The 21,950-nt window shown below is 43.3% G+C and overlaps 1 long non-coding RNA gene and 1 pseudogene across 1 annotated transcript in view; both read right to left on the bottom strand.

Annotated features, from left to right (window-relative positions):
* Positions 1-21,950, bottom strand: part of LOC149090851 (uncharacterized) — a 116,859-nt gene that overhangs the window by 77,902 nt on the left and 17,007 nt on the right. The window lies entirely within an intron of this gene.
* Positions 15,806-16,481, bottom strand: LOC149090852 (uncharacterized; annotated as a pseudogene).

The raw sequence follows: 21,950 nt of genomic DNA, 5'->3' as shown, positions 1-21,950 counted from the left end.
TGGGTGACCGAGCGGTAGTTAAAACACTTACCGAATCGGCTCAAATTGAGATTCGCGACCTAGATGAGTTAGCAAGTAAAGCAGCTTTTGGTGGACAGCAAAGAGCTACGGTAGCTCTTCCAATTGGGAAAGCTAAAACTCTGCTCGAGCTGTCCAAAATTAGAATAGGATGGGTAGTATGCCGTATTCGAGCCGTGGAAAAGCCTAAACGCTGTTTCAAGTGCCTCGATTACGGTCATATGGCAGCAAACTGTCGCAGCGACTGTGACCTAAAGGGCGCCTGTTTCAGGTGTGGAGAGATGGGTCACAGTGCAAAAGCATGCACTAGGCCACCAAAATGTAGCCTCTGCATCCGGAAAGGAGAAAATCAAAATCATCTTACCGTGAAGCTGCTCGTAAAATGAAATGTTAAGGTTATTGCAGCTTAACCTAAATCATTGTATTGCTGCCCAAGACCTTCTTGAGCAGACCGTTAGGGAAAAATGTATAGACGTAGCTTTTCTCAGTGAGCCCCACCACTGTATAGCCTACGTATTGGTGGAATGCACAAATAGGTGACATTCGCCGCAAATGCATCCAGGCGAGAAGAAGCTACCAACGGGCTCGCGGTAGGTCTACGTTTTTAGAAAAACAATTAGCTTACCAGGCAGCTAGAAGACAGTTGAAGAGGGCCATTCGGGCAAGCAGAAGAGAATGTTTTTTAGAGTTGTGCGACTCAGCCGAATATGACCCTTGGGGCAGGGCATATAAGATAGTAGTTAAAAGACTATACGCAGGTAGACAGGTGCAGTCTACGGATCGTCTGGAGCTTAAATCGATTGTGGAAACGCTCTTTCCAGAAAGTTTAAGCTCCATTCACGCCCCTCGGTCCGAGTCTGCTGATCAGGGCTCAATGAGCACTGAAATTGTTTTAGTCACAGAGGAAGAAATTATATTAACTCTCCGGGGTCTTAGAACCAACACTGCTCCAGGGCCGGACGGGATCCCAAATCGTGCGCTAAAACTAGCCCTCGCTTTGCACCCTAATACGTTCGCTGAATTATTCAACGAATGTTTAATACAAGAGACGTTCCCGGCAAAATGGAAAGCCCAGAACCTGGTGTTGCTACCCAAGGCTGGCAAACCACCAGATGAGCCATCTTCATACAGACCGATCTGCCTCTTAGACACCATGGGAAAGGTGTTTGAGAAATTGATCTGCTCCAGTCTGGAGACTGCGATTACTAGCGCCGGAGGCCTGTCACCAAACCAATTTGGATTCCGAAAGGCCCGGCCAACAACGGATGCGCTAAACAAAGTTGTTGGTCTGGCCACCTCCGCCATCCATGGCACAAGATGGAAGCATGGGACGAAGCAATACGGCATTATTGCGACCCTGGACGTAAAGAATGCCTTCAATACAGCTAGTTGGGATATGATACTGAATGCGCTGTCGCAATATAATATCCCTAAATATCTTAAAGAAACAATAAAGAGTTACTTCAGAGGAAGAACACTGGTATACAATACGAGTGAGGGTCCCCAAACTCATACAGTGTCAGCTGGAGTACCCCAAGGCTCAGTGCTGGGGCCTCTCCTATGGAATATCATGTACGACGGCGTACTGCGCTTGGAACTACCAACAGGTGCGCATACCATCGGCTTTGCTGATGATGTAGTTGTCGTAGCCATAGGAAAGGAGCTCAAAGATACAGAGGATATGTGCAGCGAAAGTATCAATCGCATACGAAGCTGGTTTACTGGAGCTGGGCTCGAGCTAGCGGCACACAAAACTGAAGTTGTCCTAGTCAGCAGTCGCAAAAGAGTGGAAACTGCCAATATAAAGATCGGCAGCGTCACCATTGCGTCAAAGAGGGCGATAAAGTATCTTGGTGTCATGATAGACACAAGATTAACTTTCCGCGAGCACTTAGAGTATGTGCAAAAAAAGGCAGCTGATTCTTGTAGAGCTCTCTCGAGAATTATGCTTAACACGCGGGGACCTAAACAGCAACGACGTCTCCTTCTAATGAGCGTCATTAGGTCCGTCATCCTCTATGCTGCGCCCATATGGGCAAGAGCGATGGCAACGCCGAGCTACAGCCGGGGCATTTGCGCGGTCTACAGACTGAGCGCAATCAGAGTCAGCTGCGCTCAGGACTATCTCCGATGACGCGGCGCTCGTCATAGCTGGTATGGTACCACTGGAGTACTTGGTCGCCGAAGCCGTGGAGCGAAATTCGCACGCGCCTGCGCGACCCAACGCTATCAGGGCGAACAGCATTGCACGATGGCAAAGAAATTGGAATAGCTCAGCTAAAGGGCGGTGGACGCACAAGCTCATCCCGGAGCTTGAACCATGGGTCAACCGCAAGCACGGCGAGGTAAACTTCTACCTTACGCAGATCCTCTCGGGACATGGATGCTTTCGGAGCTATTTGAAGCGCTTTGGCCACGAGGAATCTGACGAGTGCCCCTGGTGCGAGCGAGGGCGCGTGGAAGACGCCAACCACATTCTTTTCGAATGTGGACGGTTCCTGGAGGAGAGGCGTCGTCTGGAAGAGGCAGTGGGCCGCTCCATCAGAGCGGACAACATTGTCAACACCATGCTGGAATCGGAGGAAGCTTGGGAACTAACAAGCACCTTCGCGGCCACAGTGATGATGGAGCTCCGTAGAGTCGAGCGAATGAGAAGTCGAGCTGTCCCAGGCTAAGGTAGCGCACAGTGCTTGCGAAGCGATGCTTTACGGCCGTCCCGCAAGCATCGCGCACTATCCTAGCCACCATGCAACTTGCACCTGTATAATTATAAAAACTGTTAATAAACGAATATAAAAAAAAAAAAAAAAAAAAAAAAACATACACACACACACTCATACAAACAAAAACAAGCACACACACATACACAGGCGACTGCGCTAGGGTTGCGCTGCAGTCTTGGCAGTGCTATGAGAATTTATTTGTTGAATAATTTGAATTCGAGACGTACGATCTTAATGAAACTTTCAGAATGTAATCATATTGCTTAAATGTATGTATATTCCGAAGCTCTAGTATTTGAAATACGCCTTTTACAAAGATGACGGTGAGGGGGTGGATTAGGGGTGGGGGATAAATTTTAACAAAAACCTAAATTGTATTAAATGCATCTTAATATACATTTAAAATTTGGAGACTCTATCTTTAACAAAGTGGGAGATATAATTTTATAACTGATCTTCGAAAAGGTTTTTTATCGATAAACAAATATCGAAATGAATTATCGTATTTAGTGATAAACTCGATATGCGCGCGCTATGTACGGACATTGAAAAAAAATTGAAGTCTCTAGCTCTTTTATCTTCTGAAATCGACGCGTTCAAACCTACAGACAGACGGACGGACGGAAAGGGTCAAATCGACTCAGCTTGTCGCCCTGATCAAGAATATATATATACTTTGTGGGGTTTGCACCGCCTCCTTCTGCCTGTTAGATACATTTTAACAAAACCATTATACCCTGATTTCCCATTTCTAATGGGTTCAGGGTATAAAAACAAGAAAAGCAAGAGTCACAAACCAAAGCGCTGGACCTAAGCCCGAAAAAAACAACAACAATGCTTAAGCCGCCCGACATAAACCCAACATAAAAACTAATCTACACCAAATATCAAAATCTAAACAACCCAAAATACATTGTAATTAACAGAAAAGACAATAAATCCTTTGAAAATGTATCACCGTTTCTAATTAAAAAAACAATAGACTACTCATGTGCAGGAGAAGTCGACTTATGAAAAAAAAACTCGGCCGGCACCTTACTAATCAAAACAAAAAATATCTTACAAACAATGAAATTACTAAAAATAAAAAATATGGCCGATATCAAAGTTGAAGCCACTGAACACAAGACACTAAATTTTTCTAAGGGAGTAATCTAGTGCAACGAATTACGAAACATAGAGGAAGCAGAAATACTAAATGAGCTTAAACCTCAAAGCGTAACCGAAGTGCGAAATATATTAAAAAAACAAGACCAATGCATGACTGAAACTGGACTTATAATCGTTACATTCGCCTACGCAGATGACACTGCAGTTTTGACCAGAAGCCCTAGCATCAACATAGCCACGGAATCCTTGCAGCAGTACGTAAATAGCTTTGAAGGATGGGCCAGAAAATGGAATATAGGCATCAACACCAGTAAGTGCGTAAATGTCACGTTTACCACACGAACTTTGTCTTGTAGCGGCATCACCATGCTGGGCTCCAGAATCCCACAAAAGAGCTCATACAAGTACCTTGGAGTTTTACTGGACAGGAAGCTGAATTTTAAGGCACATACTACCATGGTACGGCAGTCAATAATGGCAAAATCCAGAAAAATGGCATGGCTTCTTGCTCCAAAAAACAAGCTGTCACTTTATAGTAAAACTATGATATATAAAAGCATCCTAAGCCCGATCTGGAAATACGCCCTAGAAGTATACGGCATTGCATCCAAATCAAACTTGGAAAAAATTAGAGTCGCCCAAGCAAAGATCCTGAGGCGAATCTGTGATGCCCCATGGTACATGAGGACTCGAGACCTCGAAAAGGATCTAAAGGTTCCAAAGGTGGGAGATGTCCTACAGTCACGTTCCGCAAGATATATAGAACGTCTTGACAGCCACAGCAACGTTTTAGCCAGACGGCTAACTGCCAAGCCGAGGAAGAGACGCCTCAAAAAGTGCCACCCAACGGACTTGCCCAAAAGAATAATAACGTAATTAAATATAAAAGAAAAATATTTAACAAAACAAAACTATATTAATATAATATTAATAGTAATGTTAAAGTAATATTAAAAATTAACACATAAATATGTAATCTAAGTCTAGATCTGTTTGTTATTATTTTTAATGTAGAACTAGATTAAGTTGCCATTATGGTAGCAGTAAGCTCGTTAATAAAATATAAACATTTTTACAAAAAAAAAAAAAAAAAACAAGTAAGAAAGCTCTAGTCGAGACTGCTCGACTACGAGATCCCCTGAACCCTACAAGCAACTGATATTTCAATAATAATTAGCACCCACACACGCACTCATGCAAACAAATACACGCACACACACACTCACATATATGTACAGGCGATTGCGCTACAGTGTTGGCAATATTAGGAGAACTTATTTGTTGAATAATTTAATTTCTAGGCGTACGATCGTAATGAAACTTTCAGAACGTATTCATATTGTTTAAATGTATGTGTATACCGAACACAAGTTTCTAGTATTTGATATACGACTTTTACAAAGATTAGGGTGAGGGGGTGGATTTGGGGGTGGAGGGTAAATTTTAACAAAAACCGAAATTGTATGACTTGCGTTTTAATATACATTTTAAATTTGGAGACTCTAGCTTGAAAGATGTAGGAGATATAATTTTTAAACTGATCTTCGATAAGGTTTTTTATCGATAAAAAAGTATCGGAATGAGTTATCGTTTTTTAGTGATAAACTCGATATCCGCGTGATATATACGGACATTTTAAAAAAAAGTTGAAGTCTCTAGCTCTTGTATCTTCTGAAATCGACGCGTTCAAACATACGGACAGACGGACGGACGGACGGACAGACAGACGGACAGGGCTAAATCGACTCAGCTCGTCGCCCTGATCAAGAATATATATACTTTGTGGGGTCTGCCACGCCTCCTTCTGCCTGTTACATACATTTTAACAAAACCATTATACCCTGATTTCCCATTTTCAATGGGTTCAGGGCATAAAAAAAAAGGAAAAAGGGTTAAGTAGACAGTTTTCTCGGGGTCGGGGTTGGGGAAAAATGTGATTCATCACACTATGTTTTTTAGCTTCTTTTAGGGTTCTTCTAAATTTGGCATTCGCACATTTAAATTGAATTTTCTGGGTACAGATGTTTCTTTTTAGTATGTGCCATATCTTGACTTTGTCGTCCCTAAGTTTTGTAGATTGTTGTTCCACCAAGGTACTTTATGCGGTTTGGACATAGGGTGTGTCTGAGGGATTGTTTTGTGTGCACTGGATATAATTATTTTTTGTATTGTGGCTGTTTCTTTGTTTATGTTTGTGCTTGGTTTTAGTTGCGATGAGTATTCTTCTGTGAATTCTGCAAATCGTTCCCAATTGGCTTTGTCGGTGATGAAAATAGGTTTGGAGGATGTGTGTTGTGCTCTTGTTGGATAAGAGTTAAAGAGGTTAATTATGATAGGGAAGTGAAGATAGGGAAGTACCTCGTGCTGTCAAGTTGTAAAATTGGACTACCAAAGGTTATGTCGATATTTGTTAGTGTATTGTGGGTGCTAAGGTGTGGTGGTGAACCGTCATTTAGTAGGATGTAGTTTGATTGAGCTATGAATTTGTCGAGTATTTTGCCCCTATGATTATTAATGTTTGAGCACCAGTTTTTATGCCAACCATTAAAGTTGCCAGTGACTAGCACGAGTATGTTATCCCCTCTTTGGTGCTATGTAGACTGAAATTACTCTAAATTTGAGGTTTGACGTCGAAGGCACCGTTCAGCGAGACTTCTCGAGTTTGTAGGGAATTATGTATCAGTAAAGCTACGCCCCCATGGGAAGGTGAACTGTTTTTTGTTATTTAGGTGTAGTTGTTTGGTATAGGTATGGGGTGTACTATGTTTATGTAGAGATAGAATAAGGGGCGTGTGTTTTTCAATTATTATTTGTAGTTCGCTGTAATTATTTGTGTAACCGTTTTTGTTCCATTGGATGATCTTAAAGGTCATTTGGTTTTATTTTAGTTTAAAGAGAGGAATGTGAGAGTATTGTGAGTCAGATTTTGTGATAATTACCGCGTGTGTGGCCGTTGTAATCTGAGTGGGCTGTTTTTGGGGTCGACTTCGGAGTTGTTTATGCAGCTTAGGCAGAACTTCTCGTTGGTGCATGTCTCATTTTCAGTGGTGTGTGTAGTTTAAGAGCAGTTTTTACATGTTTCTTCTGGACTTATGCAGATCGGTGTTAGATGTCCAAATCGTAGGCATTTCTGCATCTCAGAGGTAGAGGAATGTACGGGCGAGCTCTTGTGCTTTCTTATCAAATTTGTATCGCTTCTGGAAGGTTGTGAGTGGCGAATGTAACGATTATAAGTCCAGTTTCAGTCATGCATTGGTCTTGTTTTTTTAATATATTTCGCACTTCGGTTACGCTTTGAGGTTTAAGCTCATTTAGTATTTCTGCTTCCTCTATGTTTCGTAATTCGTTGCACTAGATTACTCCCTTAGAAAAATTTAGTGTCTTGTGTTCAGTGGCTTCAACTTTGATATCGGCCATATTTTTTATTTTTAGTAATTTCATTGTTTGTAAGATATTTTTTGTTTTGATTAGTAAGGTGCCGGCCGAGTTTTTTTTTCATAAGTCGACTTCTCCTGCACATGAGTAGTCTATTGTTTTTTTAATTAGAAACGGTGATACATTTTCAAAGGATTTATTGTCTTTTCTGTTAATTACAATGTATTTTGGGTTGTTTAGATTTTGATATTTGGTGTAGATTAGTTTTTATGTTGGGTTTATGTCGGGCGGCTTAAGCATTGTTGTTGTTTTTTTCGGGCTTAGGTCCAGCGCTTTGGTTTGTGACTCTTGCTTTTCTTGTTTTTATACCCTGAACCCATTAGAAATGGGAAATCAGGGTATAATGGTTTTGTTAAAATGTATCTAACAGGCAGAAGGAGGCGGTGCAAACCCCACAAAGTATATATATATTCTTGATCAGGGCGACAAGCTGAGTCGATTTGACCCTTTCCGTCCGTCCGTCTGTCTGTAGGTTTGAACGCGTCGATTTCAGAAGATAAAAGAGCTAGAGACTTCAATTTTTTTTCAATGTCCGTACATAGCGCGCGCATATCGAGTTTATCACTAAATACGATAATTCATTTCGATATTTGTTTATCGATAAAAAACCTTTTCGAAGATCAGTTATAAAATTATATCTCCCACTTTGTTAAAGATAGAGTCTCCAAATTTTAAATGTATATTAAGATGCATTTAATACAATTTAGGTTTTTGTTAAAATTTATCCCCCACCCCTAATCCACCCCCTCACCGTCAACTTTGTAAAAGGCGTATTTCAAATACTAGAGCTTCGGAATATACATACATTTAAGCAATATGATTACATTCTGAAAGTTTCATTAAGATCGTACGTCTCGAATTCAAATTATTCAACAAATAAATTCTCATAGTACTGCCAAGACTGCAGCGCAACCCTAGCGCAGTCGCCTGTGTATGTGTGTGTGCTTGTTTTTGTTTGTATGAGTGTGTGTGTGTATGTTTTTTTTTTTTTTTTTTTTTTTTTTTTTTTATATTCGTTTATTAACAGTTTTTATAATTATACAGGTGCAAGTTGCATGGTGGCTAGGATAGTGCGCGATGCTTGCGGGACGGCCGTAAAGCATCGCTTCGCAAGCACTGTGCGCTACCTTAGCCTGGGACAGCTCGACTTCTCATTCGCTCGACTCTACGGAGCTCCATCATCACTGTGGCCTCGAAGGTGCTTGTTAGTTCCCAAGCTTCCTCCGATTCCAGCATGGTGTTGACAATGTTGTCCACTCTGATGGAGCGGCCCACTGCCTCTTCCAGACGACGCCTCTCCTCCAGGAACCGTCCACATTCGAAAAGAATGTGGTTGGCGTCTTCCACGCGCCCTCGCTCGCACCAGGGGCAACGTCTCTTCTGGTCCTATCGGAAGTGAGATTAAATGGCTTAAATCTTTCCTCTAAGCTGTCTGCAAAGACTTCGGCTTTCTGTTGACTGGAGTAACACCAACCACCCTTTTAAACCGACTTGTAAGTTTCCAGAGTGTGTAATTGAAAGGTGCATCGGGGCCCGCACTTTCTAGTATTCCATCAATTTTCTTTCGCTTGACTTTTACAAGGACCTTTTGTAGCCGATTGGATAGCCTTGCGTAGATCTGGTGGACTCGAGTATCCCCAGTTTTTGAGTATTCTCTTCTTACCCTTCGTTTGAGCCTTATAAGCGCGTCAACATATGGGGGGAGAATATCTCTTCGATGTTGTATTTGCGAGCATTGGGTTATTGGAGTAGCAGAAGATGCAGCTAAGAAAACGTTTCTCATGAAGATTGACATTGCATCTTCAAGATCATCCGGACTATTTATTTCCATGTTGAGGTTGGTTTTGCTAGCCAGTTCTGTTTGAAAAACTTTTACACATGAGCCTCGAGGTGTGCGAGCCTTTGGTGTGCAGAATGCACTGTTGCTATGATAGGCAAATGATCCGAGGAGAGCTCATACCTTATTTCAGGTGCTAGCTTATTTCTCTCAATCCCATTGGTTATAAAGAAGAAAGTTGGCTCACCAGTGGCTAGGATTTCGCACGTACTATTGGCAATGGCCTCTTGCAAATGCTTCCCTCGAGAACATGACCTGTTGTTACCCCACCAGGGATGCTTCGCTGTTCCACTGAGGTGAGTAGCATAATATTGGTCATAACCTGGCAGATATACTAAAAAGCCGGGTCGCATGTGCGTCTCAGTAATGAGCATTATATCTATTGTATTGGCACTTAGGAATAGTTTTAGCTCTTCAATGTTCTTCGCTAAGCCCCTTGCATTCCACAATCCAATTTTTATTTGTGGACTGTTCATTTTGAGATCAGCTTTAGAGCCAGGTCACGAAAGGCTTTGTTTGCCTCAATCGAATCCTGCATTAGTTTGAACAGTTGATCCATTCTGCTGTTTAGATCAAATATAGCTTTTTCGAGCTCTTTGAATTTGCTACCAAATTGCTCATACTCAGGACAATCTTGCACCTGTGAGTTGACGGGTGCTGCGTTCGTCTTATTATGTTTCGGCCCACGCTGCCTAGTTATGTCAGCATAGGAGAATCCACCTCTAACTGTAGCATTAGGAATGAATTGAGTTTTGACCGGTGGTTTATTACTTTTGACGCCGTTTAGCATCCCTTCTTGAGGCAATCTTGCTGGCGGCTTAAGTTTTTTGCTCAGCTCAATTCTGACTGAACAGTTTTTGTAGCTAGATATGTGATCGCCACCGCAGTTAGCGCATATCGATTCACTGTCTAGCCTGAGGTCGCACGAATCCGACCCTGTGAGATGATTGCCTGAGCACTTACCACAGACTGGCTTTTTAAGGCAATAATTTCGGGTATGTCCAAAGTCCTGGCATCTGAAGCATTGCACCAAGTCTTTGCTAAACTTTGCCTTGGTAACTGATACCCTATGCCGTCCAATTTGCGTAATGTTAAGTGCCTCACTAACATTTTGGCTCTTCTTTAAGTTAACGTAAAACAAACTCTGTCTAGTTTTTAGGTTTATTACGTCTTCGTCATCCCCTGGGTTAACTTCTATATTACGCCAGTCCGGCTTCCTGGGGCAATAGATGTTCTTGACTGTGTAGCCTCTTTCCGTGAACGTGCGTTCGATTAGTTGTTTAGGCACATTAGGATGAATGCCTCTTACAATTACCCTGTATGGGGTGTCCTCTCTCAGCTGATGGTGCCAAAACTCACAATTTTTCGCCGTCAGCATTCTAACAATTGCGCGAAAGCTTTCTGGATGTACGAATGTCATACTCGTCGGCTTGGACTACAGCATTGATTTCTTCTTCCAGCTTATCCATTTTGTTCACTTGAGGCACGCATATAGCTGGAGGTTTGGGTGCTCTGCTTATTTGCTGGTCTTTGGCAGTCTCACAAGCTTGTTCGTCCTGGCTTTCTTCTTCCAGATCCATAATAGAATCTGCTTCCTCAGCAAGCGCTGCGTAGCGATTGCTGCTTAGTGCACTGCTTGCAGACACTGTTTTGGAGGGCACTTTTTGTTGGCCGGTAGCTTGCACCTTTGCCTTACGAATTGAATTGGTTTGCGCTCCACCTTTTCGCTTCTTGCTTACGCCTAGTTGGAATGGGCATTTGACATTATGCGTAGCTATACGTGCCAGGGTGTCGTTCAGTGACTTGTTGCCCGCCAACATTGTTGAGGACATGTTGGGCCCTTCAGTGGCCGCCACAGTGTAAGTGGAAGTTGGAGCACAGCTTGCTTGGGTCATAGTTACAGTACATGTGTAACTTGTATGGCAACTCGTTGTTAGCGATGAGAACGAAATGTTTGTTCTGTTTGCCAAATTAACTAAATTACTGTTTGTTGGCATCCCATTACTTGTAAGCTGTGAGCGTAATTGTGAACGCATGGCAGCAGGGTCAGCGTACGATATCTTCCTCATCATCTCTGTCTTCAAACTTCTCTCACTAAGAAGCGAGCAAGACGACAAGTCTTCATCCATTCTTACAATTGCTACTATTTAAATAGTTAAATAGGCAATTGTAGGTAGCTTCCGCAGTTCAAAAAATATGCAAGCGCAAGGTAAAGGGGTGTCGACCTCTCGCTAGCACGGAGCGCAGGGCGAGGGGCAAGCGAAACACCGCTAAAGTCTCTCTCTTTACTGTAAGTTACCGTAATATGCAGCCGCCACCGCTCAGCAGTGGCTAAAAATAGCTCGCGTTTCGTTTTAGTTGACACTTAAACAGATTGTAGTAAGCTTATCACAATGCACGTCCGATGCAAACGACAAGTGAGCAAGAACTGAAAAAAAAAAAAAAACTGCTGAACGCCGGGCGTCTCACCAGAAATAACTTCTTTACAATAGTATCCTAAAATTCACGACACAAATGGCACTCGACACACCTCCAAGATCAATTTGGAGTAATATTAGACGCTTTTGCGGCCTAAACCGCCAAAAAGACATCCATTGCATCCTAAGACCAGTAACAAACCAAAATACCACCAACAAAGCAGAAATAGCAGAACTCTTCAGCAAAAACTTCTCAAACTCATCATCTGACCACAATTTCTCCATGACCTTTATAAATACAAGACAAGCATCACTGAACAACCTACTCAATCACACATATATCTTGCTAAATAAATAGAGAAAGAAATAACACTAGTCGAATTTACATCAGCTCTAAATACATTAAAAGGTAACACACCCTGTATAGACAGAATAAGCTACGCCATGATAAAAAATATGAACAGGAAAATAAAATGTCGTATAACCAACCTCCGAAACTCTATACTAAAACATTACATCCCCCAAGTTTACAAGAATAGTATAATAATCCCAATTTCAAAACCCAACACAGACAAAACCGCACTAAACTCCTACCGACCAATATCACTCGACTCGTGTCTATCAAAAGTCCTAGACAAAATAGTAGCAAAGCGACTGTGGTGGTTTGTCTCCAATGCCAAATTAATCCATATCAGTCAAACAGGATTCAAGAAGGGGAAATCTGCTATAGACAGCCTATTGTTGATAGACCATCTACTAGCATCTCCAGAAGAAACAATACGTCTATAATATCCCTAGACTTTGAAAAAACTTTTGACAGAATCGGACTACACTCAATACTTGACCAACTCATGGAATGGAAAACGGGACCCAAAACATTAAACTACATAAAAAATTTCAGGACGAACAGAAAAATTACAGTACAAATAAACACTAACATCTCCCCCTTCCACCCCATCCACAACGGCATCCCCCAGGCCTCGCCACTCTCAGTGATCCTTTTTGTAATAGCATACAACAAGCTCGCCGAAAAGCTCCCCAAATATACCCCAATATCAGCCTAAGCGCCTACGCAGACGACTTTAATATAATACTCAAACTAAATAACAGAAAAAACATTAATATAAACATAAACCCAATCCTCAGAACAATACTTAAATGGGCCGAATACTCAGGCGCCAAGCTAACCACCAACAAATGCAAGCACATGCACGTCTGCAGAAATCGAGCTGCGACTTACTCGTTACCACCTTTCTTTATCACTTCTTCCAGACTTTGTCTCCTCTTTTCTACTGCCTTTTTGATGGGATATACGAACACGCTTCTACTTTTCTTTTTTTTTCACTTTATTTCTATTCTCTTATAATTACGAGGAACTTTAATTAAACCACGTTTTATTATCGTCTTCTTGGCCTTTAAACTTAACTATACTCTCCTTATTTACTAATCTCCGCTCAGAGCGTTCGGCGCCAGCAGCGCAACTCTCCGCTCGTGAGCTCTCTACGCAGAGTTGCGCCGCCGATAGCTTCTACTTTTCTTTTTTTTTCACTTTATTTCTATTCTCTTATAATTACGAGGAACTTTAATTAAACCACGTTTTATTATCGTCTTCTTGGCCTTTAAACTTAACTATACTCTCCTTATTTACTAATCTCCGCTCAGAGCGTTCGGCGCCAGCAGCGCAACTCTCCGCTCGTGAGCTCTCTACGCAGAGTTGCGCCGCCGATAGCCGATATCTAAATCGTTCTTTGGCGGCCTTTTTGAATCAACAGTTGAATCTTTTTTCCTATAACTACATATTACGTCTATCGCTTACTGTATAAATTACGACTATTGCCTGTTCCATACGTTACGTATATTGCTTATATTCCATGCATTATTCTCTTCCCCTTACTCAGCAGGGAGACAACCACGGCTCTTGTGGCCGCCATTGGACGTTATATTTAGCGTCGGCGGCCGATAGTTGGAATCGGTTGCGGCGGTGCCGCCGATCACAGGCGTCAATCTCCTTCTTTAATAATTCCACGACCTCTTTCGTCAACATCGTGCCGGCCGGGCGTACTCTCCAATTGTGTGAGATGGTCGGGAGCATCACTCGCTCTGTCACGTCCTCACTGCTCGACCAGGACGACTTAACGGATGGCCACCCTTCGAGGACATCATCCAGTCCCCTCCTGGGGTCCGCTCCGCCTACACGAGAAGCCTCTTAACTAGTCCTCCTCCTCCTCCAGCAAGCAGGCTCCCCGGGACTTGGTGCCCTCCCAGCGCTCGAACGCGTGTGACACCTGGGACGCCAGCCCCGGTATCCCTCTGTCCAGGACCGCTTGTCTGCCCGACCGAGGGATCGGACCAGCCAGCCGCCGTTGATTTTCCACGACTCCCAGAGTGTTACGAAGTGTTACTCGAGGGGAGTCGCGATGCCCCCAGCGTGGGCCTCCAATCACGTCGACGCAGGTTATGATACCTGCCCAGTCCTTTGACGCCTTCTGTAAGTTACTACGGACCGATTCGGAGACTTCTTTCATCCTTTCCTCCCTCGTTGATAGATCGATTTCCAACGATGCTGAATCGGGTAGATTTTCCTGCGGGAGTACGGAGCTGTGAACTGCAGCTTCACCCTCAGGGATTCCATAAACGACTTGAACTCTCTGCTCGCAAACTGTGCGTGGCATTCTTGTAGTACCCAACTCCTCTGTTGGACGGGGACACACAACTTTCAGGGGATATAATCCTCCTCGTCCGTTCGGTGGCCCAGGTTACGGTATAGCTGTCCGCACCGACTGCGAATCGCCTCGACCTTTGCGGGATCCGTGCATCTTGCGTCTTCGGGGAAAGAATCCACTTTCCTCGGCTCCTCGTTGCCTATTAGCCTCCACGATGACGGCTACTCCGAACTTAGCCTCGGAAACCAGCACGGCGCCTCGGGACCTTTCTAAAGTTCTCGTTCACGAGCCTCCGGTAGAGCAAGCGAGCTCGGCCCTCCCAACCGGCCGCTCTCTGTCAACACACATTGCCCGCGTACCAGAGACGAATCTCCTTTCGACTCCTCCTTCATTCTCACCGTGAGCGCCGCGTTACTGCAGCGCAATGTGGTATCTATGGCGCACAAGAAATCCATCCCCAGGATGAGATGGTCCAGCATCGTCGGTATGACGAGCGCCGTCATCTTTACCACCTTTCCTGCGAGACTCATCGTCGGCCAATCTAATCCGTGACTGCACGTCCTGGATTTCGCCTCGGATCGCCTGCCGGTGCACACAGTCCTCACTCATAAAGCTACGTGTGGCCCCAATATCGATTGTGGCCGTTATCGCTCGGCCCCCAAGCACCACCGTCACGACGATCCCCATCTTCGACTCCTTGTCTTGTTTTCGCTGTCTAGGCGGCGCCGCCCCGCTCTTGCGGAGGGTGTCCTGGTCTGATTCCCGCGTGGTTTCGCTCGCAGCACTTTCGCGTGCTCTTTGCCTTCTTTCCACGTCGGCGACAAGACGGTGCCTGTTCACTACGACATTCCTTTCTACTTCATTTTACTTTATTTAACTTTATTGTATTTATTTTATTTTATTGTATTTTATTGTATTTAATTTTATTTTAAATTATTTTATTTTAATTTATTTGATTTTAATTTTATTTTATTTTATTTAAACTTATTTCATTTTATTTAAGCCCACTGTTGACTTATACTTTGCCCGCAATGTTATTTCGACATACCCTACTTATGGCATATCCAAAACGTCGGTGTGTGAACACTCTTCCCAATAAACTGTCCGTTTTCGATGGCTTGCAGCCCACTGTGCACTTCTACTTTTATGGACCTTGTCCCGTTAGGGTATTCCTTGGGAAAACGGTTTCGCTCAGCGCTGGCCTATCGCCTTATAGATCGTATCCATATACGCTTATGTGCCGCATATATATACACATAAATATGTACTGTCCTTCCAAAAGGAGTCTGGTCCTTCGATGGGCCAGTGTATAATATATTTTTGAAAATATAGACTGCAACTTGCGGTTTCTCTGAAGTAAGCACGAACGAAGTGCTGGCACCGGTGCTCAATTTTGTACTACCTTATTGAATTTTAACAGCAATGCAAGCGCAGCTTGCACAGCAGAGAGCTCATCTAAGCGCGAGCAGCGGGAGAGCGATTGTTTGGTGAGCGACACTCCCGTGCTAGCGCCTACAACAACAACTACTTTACAGTGGTTTAATTTTCATTCTTAACCTATACAATTTTAATAATTCAACTTCTTCGTTTTTACTACAACATCAGCCGCGTTGAAAGGCCGCAGGGCTTCAATAATATGGGGTACTAGTTGAGTGGCAGTGGGCAACACGATGAATTGCCCTTTTGTATGTGCCATTTTTTGTCTTAACGACAGTTACGCGCACTCTACCATCTCCTCCGGCTATGGCTTCTGTCACCACGCCTAGCATCCACTGTTGTGGAGGAGCGTTGTCCTCTCCCAAGAGCACGGCTGCTCCGACCTGTAGGTTCTGCCTCTCCTTCGTCCATTTTGACCTCTGCTGGAGGCTGAGCAGGTAGTCCCTTGACCAGTATATCCAAAACCGACGCTTGATGTTGGATATCAGCTGCCATATTTTTAAGAGTGTCAGCTTGGCGTCGTCCACTGGTTCTGTGGACACGATTGTCAGCGGCGCGAGCGTTCCCGCTATTAGGAAGTGCCCTGGCGTGAGCACTTCGCCGTCGTTGGGGTTGCTGCTGGGAGCGACCACTGGCCGCGAGTTGAGTACGGCCTCGTCCTCGACCAGCACGGTGGCCACCTCGTCTTGCCGTAATCGAGCGCTGCCCATCGCTTTCAGCAGCAGACCCTTTGCGGATTTTACCGCCGCTGCCCAAAGGCCAAAATGCGGCGCTCGAGGAGGGATGAAAACAAACTCCATGCCCCGCTCCGCAGCAAACGTTTCCATAGCCGCTGTGTTGCCATGAATACAATACAGCTTCCGTACGAGCCCACGTCGACCATCGAACCTGGATAAACACATCAGAAATGAATTTGAGGTTAAATCGGTGACTAATTCAAGATGCACTGCCTTCGAAGTGAAACAAACAAATATGGCAATATACATTTTGACTGGCGATTTGCCACGAATTCCCAGCGAAACTAGTATTGGATCACAAAAGTCCACTCCACTGATCTCAAATGGCCTATTACCATGTAAGCGATCAGCGGGAAGATTGCCCATTATTTGGGATAAGAGTTTCGGCTTGTAGCGGAAACAATGCACACATTTTCGGACTACTGCACTGCAAGCCTGTCGAGCATTGACCAGCCAAACCTGCTGACGAAGCAGGCCCATTAGTACTAGGGGATTGGCGTGGCAATGAGAGCGATGCAAATGCTCCAAATAAAGCGTTACGAAACGACTTTTTTTTGGAAGCAATAATGGGAATTTGGCATTATGTGCTAATGGTGCCTTCAATAAACGACCCCTTACTCGTAGCAACCATAACATACGCCTGCCATGCTGATGTGGGTGCAAAAACGGTGTCAGTTTTTGCAATGACGGTTGCAACACGACTGACTTCTTTATTTTCTTTATTTCTTCGCTGAATTCAATGTGTTGAATTACAGATATAACTGCAAGGAATGCGAAGCTTAACTCAGAAGCTGTAGGAACAAGTGAAGAATGACTTTCTTTTTTTCCATTGATAAAGCGGAACATATAGGCAACGATGCGGATTAGCTTAGAAAATGATGACGTTGACTCAATAAGATAGGATTTGTTACCTCATCGACCGCGATCATAGTAATTGCAGTTCTACGCTTCTCTAGCAGCTCTAACTCTTTTGATAAGGTAATTTGTGGGTTGGCTGACCACAACGTGTCAGAAAGCTTTAAAAATCCTGGTCCGCAAAACCACAATGATGTCTTAAGCTCCTCAACTGAACATCCCCGAGATACAATATCTGCTGGGTTATCTTGGGTTGGTACATGACGCCAAGATACATTAGTTGTCAACTCTTGGATGGTTAGCAACGATTGTGTTCAAGCTAGATGAATGCATTCTCTGCCAATGAAGCACCACCTCAGAGTCTGACTTGATTAATAGGACAATCAAGTATTTTCATTACCGCATCCCACAAGGTAGCTAACAATTCTGCAGCACACAACTCCAGCCGCGGAACAGATTTTGTTTTCAAGGGCGCTACCTTAGATTTGGCGACTAGCAGCCTGGTAGTGATACCTTTATCTGTTTGCATTCTTACGTATAAACAACTACCGTAACCTCTCGTTGAGGAGTCAGATAATGCATGGTTTTGACATCCCTTCGATTTAAGTGTGCCAACGTAACGAGGTATATGCAACGAGTTTAGATTTGAAAAACAGCTGGTTACTGCCTCAAATTCTTGCCTCATTTGAACAGGCAATTGCTCATCCCACCCAAGTTTGTGCAACCACATTTCGTGTAAAAGGACCTTCGCACGAGCTACGATCGGACTTAACAAACCCAAAGGGTCGCATAACCTTCCTACAAATGACAAAACGGATCTTTTGGTCTGTTGAACTTCTACTGTACAGTTCATGGAATATCTAAAACTATCATTCATCGGATTCCAAATTAATCCCAATGTTTTTGTGTCCTCTTGATGACCAATGACTATATCATTTCTGGCTGGTTGTGCTGCGAGTTGTTTACAATTGGACGACCATTTTGTGAGAGGAAACCCAAATGTTTGAAGAATTGCCATCAGGTCTCGATGCAACAAGCACCACTCTTCAACGCTATCTGATCCTGTCAACAAGTCATCAAAATAGAAATCTTGGGCTAACGATCTTGTAGCAGATGGATGAGTGGAAGCATGTAAGTCGCTTAGATGTTTTAATCATCGAATTCCTAAGAATGGAGCTGTCGCTGTCCCATACGTTACTGTGTTTTATCGAAATATTTGTAACGCATCAGTGAGCGTTTCCTTCCACATAATAAAAAAAGAAAATAAATAATTTTGAAACCAAAAACCTGAAAATTTTACGGTGGGACTTGTCAAGTTCAATTTGACGGTACATTTTAGCGATGTCAGCCCAAGGACGAAGTCGAAATCTTAGCAAAGTCTCCTATAACTGCGGCTGGATGGTCAAACCCACCATGAGTACATCATTCAGCGACAATTGAGAGGAGGACTTGCTAGATGCATCAAACACTACTCGAAGTTTAGTGGATGCGCTGTGCGGTCTTAGCACGCATCGATATGGGATGAAATAATACGGCTCTCTTGGAATTTGATTGTTAGTTGGGCCAAGTACTCTTTCATAAAGACAATGTACATTGGCCGAACGTCTTCTTGCTTGCTCATTCTTCTTTCCAAGGCCAGAAATCGTCGCTTGGCTGTCTCATAAGACGTACCAAGACAATGTGCGCTTGATTTGAATGGCAGCGACACTCTGAAACGACCCGAGGTAGTTCGGCAAATAGTCTCCACAAATGACTTCTCGCACAGTTGTTGCTCTGGGGTATACAAATTCGAATTGATTGTATTTGGCTTTTCTTCCAACTCCCAGAATTTGCGAACTATTGAATCTATAGCTAAGTCGTCGTTTACGACGCTAATGAAAGTCGATGAACTAGTAGCTGCATTCAATGTTCGGCAGCGATCGGATACAATCCAACCAAGGGCAGTCAATTGCAATGTTGGGCTGTTTTCAGGTCCCTTTATTTTGCCTTCTCTTAGTATATTAAAAAAGATATATGCACTGAGCAACAAATCAATACGTTGGGGCTTGTGGAATTGAGGATCAGCTAATTGTACGTTCTCAGGTACCTTGATCTCTTCAGTATGCTTCCCTAGTTGATACGACGAAATGGAACGTAACACACCAAAGTCTATTCGGATTTCTAAGTCGTCCGTTCGGGACGCTATCGAAGTTTGAACGCTGCGACGAACAGATGGCTGACAATTAGCAATGCCCAAGAATTGAATCCCCAGTTGCCAAATAAACTCGATCAGAGGCTATCCATGCGTGATTTACAGATGAAATCTGTGACGAGGTGACACGAGGGACTGCTGATACTACTGCTGAGCTACTTTGAGCCGCCTCAGAGCTGTATCTATGTAGTATGGTATGGTGCGGCTTAGAGCACACAGGACAGTGGGCTGATTTGCAAGCAGCCACTGAGTGTCCTGTTCGCAAACAATTCATGCAGAGCGGATAGCTTTTTGTGAACGCAAAACGTTTCTGGCAGGGTATTGCTGCGAATGAGGAACACGAGTGAATGAAGTGATCATTCTTTTTACAAAACACGCGTTTAGGACTCTGTGGCTGACTTGGCAAAGCGACAGCGGGTCAGGTTTTTCAATTCTTTTCTTACTATCCTAAGCTACCTTACGACTTGGACCAGATGATTCTTCAGCACTTAAATGCTGATACCGTCTGTTTAAGGCAGCTTCACAATCTTGCCACAATGGAAACTTATTGAAGTCAAGATTCTCTTCCCACCAAGGGCGCGTGCAAGCGTCCGTTTTCATCATTACTAAATGGATGAGCATGGCATTCGAAATCTGCTTATCAGATCCTAGCGATAATAGAGACTCGTAAATGGCACGGACTGAGTCTATCAGCATGCGCAAAGATGATGCTGATGGTTCGGACATATGTGGTAAATCGAAAAGTTTCGAAATGCTGTTAAAAAATATGAGACACTGATTGTCGTACACATTTTTTAAAGCAGCTAACGCTTTTGGGTAATTATCATCTGTCACCTGATATGCCTTGACAGTACCTAATGCTTCTTTGTCCAAGCATGACAACAAGTGATTAAACTTTTCTATGTTTGATAGCCCTGGCTCGTTGTCGACTAAACTCTCAAAAAGTCCAATGAAATTCTTATATTCCGAATATTCTCCGCTAAGCCTTGGCAATTTTATATTCGGTAGATTCCTAGAGTGTGACACTGAGCCAATCATTGTAGAGTTAGCGGGACTCTCAATTTTATGTTGGCTATCACTACCTCGCTTCATTAGAAGTGCCTTGGTTGACACACACAAATCCTCTAACGTTGACCGAGGCACTAAATCTGCGTTAATGTCGTCCAACTCTTATTGTGTCTTAAAGGCCTTTTCTATGTAGCAGTTCAGTATATCAAGCCGACATTCAGTTTCAAATGGCTCTACTGGTTTTGTGTAATCTTTTAGCGACTTGTTTATGCGCGTTATATCAATTGTAACATTTTTGTAAACGGCCAACAGAGCTTCGACACGCTCCGATGATGACTCGTCCATAGACCGATTTTTTCCTCGCTTGCCAGTGTTAAACTATACTTGAGTAACTGTTACAGACAGCTGCTAACGATATAGCGAAGCGCAAAGCGAGAGCGCTACTGTGTGTAAGCGAGGGTGCAAACGATATTGCAAGTGAACGTGCATGCAATATGCGCAAGGGAGACAGTAAATGAAAACGCAACTATGTATATGTGCAAGCGCGAGGGCAAACGATATTGCAAACGAGCATGCATGATGAGCGTAAATTAAGAGCGCAATTATCTGTGCAAGCGAGAACGAACTTTTATGTGCGAGCGAGAGCGAGTTGTGAGCGCAAGCGCAAAACGAAAGTGCGAGACGAACATGAGCAAAAAACTGTAACACACTAACGGTGCCAAAGAAAACTTGGATTATGCGTGTCAACAGAGATTGAATTTTTTGCAGATCAAAGGTCAATTACAATATGCACCTTATTTTTTATTTTTTATTAAATTTCAATTTTAAATAAGCTCAACACAATGTATATAGGCGTAGATTGTACATACATTAATATTTTGTATGTCTCAAGTAATGCATTTATTTATTAATCGCTTACATTACTTTGTCATCTATGTGCTCTATGTATTTATGTACTTCCCTGATTTAATTTATGTACTTCATAATCCAGCTTCCTTCAATTCCAGAGAGTTTCCACCCGGGGGCGCCAAAAATGTCCTTCCAAAAGGAGTCTGGTCCTTCGATGGGCCAGTGTATAATATATTTAATGTATAATATCTTATATATGTCGCAGATTCATTATCGTCCGGTTCCACATTTATTTTCTCAGCAGCGCGTGCCTTGCGTTTTCTCGGATCTGACAGGACGCGACCTTCTTGCTTCAAGCTTTCAATATAAATGAGCGTCACTTTTCTCTTCCTCTTCAATATATTCTAGTGGATACATACCACGCTAAATACTAATGCGTTTTTGCTAGATGTTATCACTAACCAGAGAACACATAGACCGGACACGTAGTGCAAAGCGTTTTGCACACTTATTTTCGAGCATTGGTTCCCAGACCGTTCGTATTTGCTCGGCTCCTCACTTTTTAGGCTTGTGCTACAAAAATATGGGAACACAAAATCATTTCTCTTCATGCGCTCGACCGAGATGGTCGATTGTTAAACGAAAGATCCCTCTATGCTAAATGTTTCCC

The sequence above is a fragment of the Drosophila navojoa genome, chromosome X (assembly GCF_054131105.1).
Source record: "Drosophila navojoa isolate 15081-1374.11 chromosome X, UAZ_NAV_1.0, whole genome shotgun sequence".
Classification (NCBI taxonomy): domain Eukaryota; kingdom Metazoa; phylum Arthropoda; class Insecta; order Diptera; family Drosophilidae; genus Drosophila; species Drosophila navojoa.
Note: the sequence above shows the minus strand (reverse complement) of the source record. Positions and strands in the feature narration are given on the sequence as shown.